General features: G+C 43.1%; 2 pseudogenes; one reads left to right on the top strand and one right to left on the bottom strand.

Moving 5' to 3' along the window:
* The first annotated feature begins 2,038 nt into the window (after window positions 1–2,038).
* LOC130034981 (histone H3.1-like) lies at window positions 2,039–2,903 on the top strand (annotated as a pseudogene).
* A 3,932-nt stretch (window positions 2,904–6,835) lies between these two features.
* LOC130036277 (uncharacterized) lies at window positions 6,836–6,933 on the bottom strand (annotated as a pseudogene).
* Window positions 6,934–7,335: the final 402 nt, after the last annotated feature.

The raw sequence follows: 7,335 nt of genomic DNA, 5'->3' as shown, positions 1-7,335 counted from the left end.
TGAATAATCTATTTTTTCTTAATAATATTATATATATATATATATATATATATATACACACACACACATATGCCACAACTCCTTTAAGAAATCATCTACTATTAGGTATTTGGGTTGTTTCCAGAATTTACTCTTATAAATAGTGCTGCAGTGAACTCAGGTATGTGTATACCTTTATGAATTTATGTTTTTGTGTTCTTGAGATAAATGCCAATGAATAGATTTGTTGAGTTATATAGAAACTCTATATAACTCTATATAGAGTATCCTGCCCCCACGCCTTGCTGTCCTCACTGGGGCCTCTTGGAGTGGGGCGGGTTGAGTTTTCCTCTCCACCCCGAGCAGAGCCCTGGCAGCTGAAGACCTCCGGGACCCAGCCACAGCTATGCTGAGATCACTCTCCACATGCTCGGATGAGCTTCAGGCATGAAGAAACCGGCAGAGGAACCCAGGTGTGTGGGACCCAGGGCTGAGATCTCCAAGCCTGCTCGGTTTGGGACTGGGCTTCCTCCACCCAGATCCCCCATCGTCCAGTAGCTTGACAGTTACACCCACCAACTGCCGTGTAACCCCATCAACAGCCAAGATCCAGAGACTATAAAACCAAGCTCCTGGTAGCGCTCGCCCATTCGCGGCCACAAGACCTCTTATTGTCTAGTTCTCACTCTCAGAGAACCCAGCAGGCTACCGAGAGTAGCCAGCCTGCATATATGCTTGACTGGGAACACCTGTAAAGGTGATTAGAGGCTGCCCCAAAAGCCTCCATCCCTCTCAGAGAGCCCGGCAAGCTATCAAGAGTATCCCGCTTGCACAGAGGAGCCTGGCAAGTTACGCATGGCGTATTTGATATGCCAAAAACAGTAACAATGATGGTTCTCATTCCCCTGATCCTGAAAGAGCCCCCAATATGCCATCAGGCTACACTAGCACATGACAGGGACGAATGGGGACGTTACTGGCGCCCACTTGAGAAAATTGATGAACAATGGGGTGATAGTGATAGTGATATAGAAACTCTATTCTGGATTTAATTTTTTAAATTTAATTGATAACTGTGATTTACAAAGTAATTGATAGTTGAATTTTAGGCATATAATATTTTCCAATCCCACCACCAGTATAACTTCCCTATATCTAACATTTTAAAAAATTTATTAACTAATTTATTTTTTATTGAATCACCTGAGATACAGTTACAAAGCTTGCATGATTGAGTGTCAGTTATACAATGATCGAACACCCATCCCTTCATCAGTGTACATTTTCCACCACCAATGTTCTCAGTATCCTTCCCACCACCCCCACCCCACCCCATTCCCAGACTCTCTGGTAGACAGTTTCCTTCTTACTCTCTCTCTACTTTGGTGCATTATTGCTTGTAATACAGATACTGAGAGGCCATCGTGTTTGGCCCTTTATCTACTTTCAGCACACATCTTCCATCTCGAGTGATCCCTCCAATCATCATTGACTTAATGATCCTATCTCTATCCCATCTGCCTTCTCCTCCAGCTTATGAGGCAGCCTTCTAAACATGGAGCAATCTTCCTGGCCCTGTCTCAACTGTCCTTGGGTGTCAGTCTCATTTTATGTTATTTTATATTCCACTAAGTTCCCCATGGTGTATTCGATATGCCAAAAACAGTAACAAGTCTCACAATGGACACGTTACTGGTGCCTTTTGGAACAAATCGATGAACAACGGGAGGACAGTGCAACAGTGCTATATTCCAGTTGGAGGCAAGATGGAGTCGACTCCAGTCGAACCCCTTGTGCTCTCCCAAACCCGGTTCACCATCTCACTCTGGATGACGCACGACTCAGCTCGCCAGGCATGAAATTCCGCGTGTGATCCCTGCTGTAACTCTGCGCATGATTCCTGCTGGATATCACTGGTTGCTCTGCAGGATTAAGACAGAATGGCGTCGGGTCGGCAGGGCAAGAAAGAACCAGGGCGGCGGCTGCAGCATCACCATCTTTCCTGGCTGGGCCAAGTCACAACACCATTGAGCATGGAACAGTGACAGTTGCCCATGCAATGGCTTATCCACTGCAGAACGCTGTCCGCCAACCACCAAATAACTTGGGAAATGTGTTCGACCTGGCACAGACCCTGTGTGATGGGGTCTTGCTCTGCCAGCTATTCAACAACCTCTGAGTACACTCCATCCACCTCAAGGAGGTCAACCTGAGGTCACAGATGCCCCAGGCGCTGCCCAGAGATGCAGGCAGGTGAGTGCTGGCTGCGTGCAAATTGTTACAGCAGGCTGGTCATCAGGAGCTTACATTCGGTAAACTGGAAACAGCTGCAGGGACAATTAGAGATTGCCCCAAAAGCCTCCATCTCCCCCCTCTCCCCCCCCCCCCCCCCGCTCCTGCCCGGAGAGCCTGGCAAGCTACCCGTGATGTACTGAATATTCCAACAACAGGAGCAAAAAATGGGCCTCATTTCCCTAACCCTGAAGGAGTCTCCAGCTGAGTTGGGAAGAACTAGAAGGCTTGTAATAAGCAGATGGCACGCAAGTCGACAAATGGGAAGGCACCCCGCAAGCAGCTGGCCACCAAGGCGGCCCGCAAGAGCATGCCAGCAATGGGCGGCGTGAAGAAGCTGCACCGCTACCGGCCTGACACCGTGGCACTGCTTGAGATCTGCTGCTACCAGAAGTCCACCGAGCTGCCTATCCATAAGCTACAGTTCCAGCAGCTGGTGTGTGAGATCACGCAGGACTTCAAGACCAACCTGCACTCCCAGAGCTCGACCATCATGGTGCTGCAGGAGGCCTGCGAGGCCTACCTAGTGGGCTCTTTGAGGATACCAACTTTTGCACTATCCACGCCAAGTGCATCACCATTATGCCAAGGACATCCAGCTCACGTACCACATCTGCGGAGAGAAGGCATAAAGTTTATGATGCTAAAATCTCAGGGCTGGGACAAATGGAGATGCTACTGGTACCCTCTCGAGCAAATCGATTATTAACAGGATGACTGTCACTGTCACTGTCCTCCTGTTGTTCATCGATTTGCTGGAGCGGGCCCAGTAACGTCTCCATTTTGAGACTTATTATTACTGTTTGGCATATTGAATACCTCACGGGTAGCTTGCCAGGCTTTGCCGTGCAGGCAAGATACTCTCGGTAGCTTGCTGGGCTCTCTGAGAGGGGCGGAGGAATTGAACCGGGCTCGGCTGGGCCAGCTGCGCACAAGGCAAATGCCCTACCGCTGTGCTATCGTTCCAGCTCAACAGTGCTTATATTCCACAAATGAGTGCAGTCATTCTATGTCTGTTCCTCTCTTTCTGACTCATTTCTCTTAGCGTGATATTTTCCATGGCCATCCATTTATAAACAAATTTCATGATTTCATCTTTCCTAACAGCTGCATAGTATTCCATTGTGTAGTTGTACCATAGTTTCTTTAACCAGTTGTCTGTTCTTGGGCATTCGATTGCTTCCAGATTCTGGCAATTGTGAACAGTGCTGTAATGAACATACATGTGCAGATGTCATTTCTGCTGTGCTTTTTTGTACCTTCAGGATATATTCCCAGAAGTGGTATTGCTGGGTCATATGGAAGCTCAATTTATAGTTTTTTGAGGAATGCCCATATTTTTTTCCAGAAAGGCTGGACCAATTGGCATTCTCATCAACAATGAGAGTCCCTTTCTCCCCACATCCACACCAATACTGGTTGTTCTTGTTCTTTTTGATGTGACAGTCTCTGTGGTATAAGATGATATCTCACTGTTGTTTTGATTTGCATCTCCCTGATGATTGGTAATGTAGACCATTTTTTCATGTGCCTTTTGGCCATTTGTATTCCTTTTTTGAGGAAGTTTCTGTTCATTTCTTCTTCCCATTCTTTGATGGGGTTGGGGTTTTTTTCTTGTACAGTTCTACTAAAGTCTTGTGTATCCTGGATATTAACCCCTTATCTGATGGGTATTGGGTAAATAATTTTTTCCATTCTGTGGGCTTTCTCTGTATTTTGGTCACTGTTTCTTTTGAGGTGCAGAAACATCTTAGTTTAATGCAGTCCCATTTGTTTATGTTTGTTTCCACTCGCTTGGTCAGTGGTGTTTCATTCTTAAAGATGCCTTTAGCTTCAATGTCATAGAGGATTCTGCCTACATTTTCCTCCATGTACCTTATGGATTCAGGTCTGATATTGAAATCTTTAATCCACTTTGATCTGACTTTTGTGCCTGGTGTTAGACAAAGGTCTGAGTTCATTTTTTTGCAAGTACCTGTCAAGTTTTCCCAGCACCTCTCGTTGAAGAGGCTTTCCTTGCTCCATTTCACATTTCTTGCTCCTTTATCAAAAATTAAGCGATCATATATTTGAGAGTCTGTGACAGAGTATTCCACTCTGTTCCATTGGTCTGCAGGTCTGTTCTTATTTCAATACCATGCTGTTTCAATTGCTACTGCTCTGTAATACAGTTTTAAGTTGGGGAAGGTGATGCTACCCATCTTCTTTTTCCCAAGGATTGCTTTAGCTATTAGTGGGGGTTTATTGTTCTATATGGATTCCAGGAGTGTTTTGTCTAATTTTTTGAAAAATGTCATTATTATCCTCATAGGGGCTTCATTGAATCTGTATAGTGCTTTAGGCAGTATTACCATTATGACAATGTTAATCCTCCTAATCCATGAGCAGGGGATGTGTCTGCGTTCCCTAGTGTCCTCTTTTATTTCTTGAAGTAGTGTTTTGTATTTGTTTTTTTTTTTGGATAGGTCTTTCACTTCTTTAGTTAAGCTGATTCCAGGATACTTGATTTTCTGAGGCACCATTGTGGACAATATTGTTTTAAAAATATCTCTTTGTTCTCTTTCATTATTTGTATATAGAAAAGCTATAGACTTTTGGGTGTTGAATTTGTAGCCTGCCACTTTACTATACAAACCTATTGTTTCTAGGAGCATTTTTGTAGAGTCTTCAGAATTTTCTAAGTATAGTATCATGTCATCCACAAATAGTGATAGCTTGACCTCTTCCTTTCCTATCTGGATACCCTTGATATCTTTTTCCTACCTAACTGCTATGGCAAGAACTTCCAGTACTATATTGAATAGAAGTAGTGAGAATGGGCAACCTTGTCTTATGTATGAGAGACTTTTCTATTTCTATATGGTTTACTCATCTAACCATATAGATGAGTAAAGCTAAACTCCTGCTGAAATTCTACAAATTTGTCAATTGATAAGTTGAAAAAATTCAAAAATTATCTTTTTATAGTAAAAATTAATAGAATAAATTTATATGAAATAAATCCTGAGCATTGCTTGATGTGACTCAACCCCCTTCTTCCTCCTCCCCCCAGAAACTCTATGGATCTAAGAAAATGAGCTGAATATACATAGAACATTTAATATAAAAAGAACATTAATTCATTACTTAAAAAGTATAAAAACCCACCTTGAAATCCAACGGCTTTTGGCAGAAATGTGTCCGGACCCTGCAGTAGGTTACTGTTGCCTAGCCACCCCAGGGGGGAAAGGGTGCTGTCTCTCCACCTGCATCCCCCTTGGCGGCTCGGTGGCTGCCATCCACCGGAGGTCATTGGACAGTCAGGTTTGGGCCCGCAGTGACGAAACACGGGGGCCTCACAGGATGGGGGTGGAGCCGGCCCTTTCCTCCACATCCTAACGAAACTCTCAGTCGCCACCCACTAATGGCCTTTCTGACTCCTGATCAAGCTGCTTAATGGCCATGATCCAAGAGACTCAGGAACAAATCTCGAAACGCAGCAGGTTATGGCAGAAATCCCTCCAGATTTAATTGTTAAAATTTCGGAATTTCAAAATCGTGTGGCCACTACTGCAACCACATGACGTCATATGTTATTCATAACCAGCAATAGAAAACAAATTGTCTACTGTTGCCTTTTCAGCAGATCTAAGTGTTGGGGTAAAATCCCAAATAATAATGGTGGGTCTGGTGTCAAAATATTGAATGTAATCAAAGTAGAGAGAGAGTAATGTGGAAATCATCTGTCCCACAGGTAGGGGGAAGGTGTGGGATGGGGATATACTGGGGCTTTGGGGGGTGGAGAATGGGCACTGGTGAAGGTATGGGTGTTTCATTGTATGACCGAGACTTAAACCCAAAAGCTTTGTAACTACTCTCATGGTGACCCAATAAATAAAATTATAAAAAATGGGAAAAAAAAGTAAGGTGGAGTTCATGCCCAATTCAATCAGCTAATCAGTGGCTGAATAAATAGCAGTACTCCTACATTTAAAAAAAAGTATAAAAACCCTTACAAGATAAAAATAAGCACAGCTTTTTAATCTAGTAGAGGGAAACTATAAGTACCATGAGTAAGTACTGAGAGGTTTGTCTTTTATTTTATTTATATAATTTTATTTTTTTTCATTGAGTCTCCATTAGATACATAGTTACAAAACTGTTCATGAACAGGTTTCATTCATACAATGATCCAACACCCACCCCTCCATCAGTATCCATTTCCCACCACCAATGACCCAGTTTCCCTCCACCATCCCTCCTTTAATATTTTGTGCATGACTGATATCAGGACTTTGAATTTTCTAACCTTTTGCCTTTCTATGAATTTTGTATAATTTTTCTTCAAATCTGAATGATACTCTAGCTGGATCGAATATTCTTTTTTTTTATTTTTTATTTTTAGTGAAACACCATGAAGTACAGTTGTAGATTTACAATTTTTTGTGCTTGGGTTTCAATTATACAATGATCAAATACCCATCCCTCCACCAGTGCCCATTTTCCACCACCATGGATAATATCCCTCCCACCCCCATCCCTCCCATCTCACCCTGCCTCTGTGGCAGGGCAATCCCTTGTGTTCAAAAATATGGAACGCTTCACGAATTTGCGTGTCATCCTTGCGCAGGGGCCATGCTAATCTTCTCTGTATGGATCGAATATTCTTGATGAGATGTTCAATTCATTAAATTTTTGACTGAGCCCTCCATTCTCTTCTGGCTCATAAGCTCCATCTGCTATGAGTCTTAAGAACTTTCCTTTGTATGTAAGTTCCTTTGTGATCTTGTTGCTTTCAGAGTTTTGTTTGTGTTTTTGGCATTTGTCGTTCTTGTTATAATATCTTGGAGTTTTACTGTTTGGGTCTATTTTTACTGGGGAAACTTTGGGCCTCTTGCTGGAGGATGCCTGGATGCCTCCATGCTGGGGAACTCTATGTATGATGTCTTGAAGTAGCTGCTTTTGGTTCAATTTGCCTTCCTGTTCTTCAGGGACACTAATGAATCTTAAATTATTCCTCTTGAAATCATCCCATAGTTCTCTGATGTGCTGTTCGTTTCTTTTTTCCCCACCATATTTTATTGT

The sequence above is a fragment of the Sorex fumeus genome, unplaced genomic scaffold (genome assembly GCF_029834395.1).
Source record: "Sorex fumeus unplaced genomic scaffold, SorFum_2.1 ptg000063l, whole genome shotgun sequence".
Taxonomy (NCBI): domain Eukaryota; kingdom Metazoa; phylum Chordata; class Mammalia; order Eulipotyphla; family Soricidae; genus Sorex; species Sorex fumeus.
Note: the sequence above shows the minus strand (reverse complement) of the source record. Positions and strands in the feature narration are given on the sequence as shown.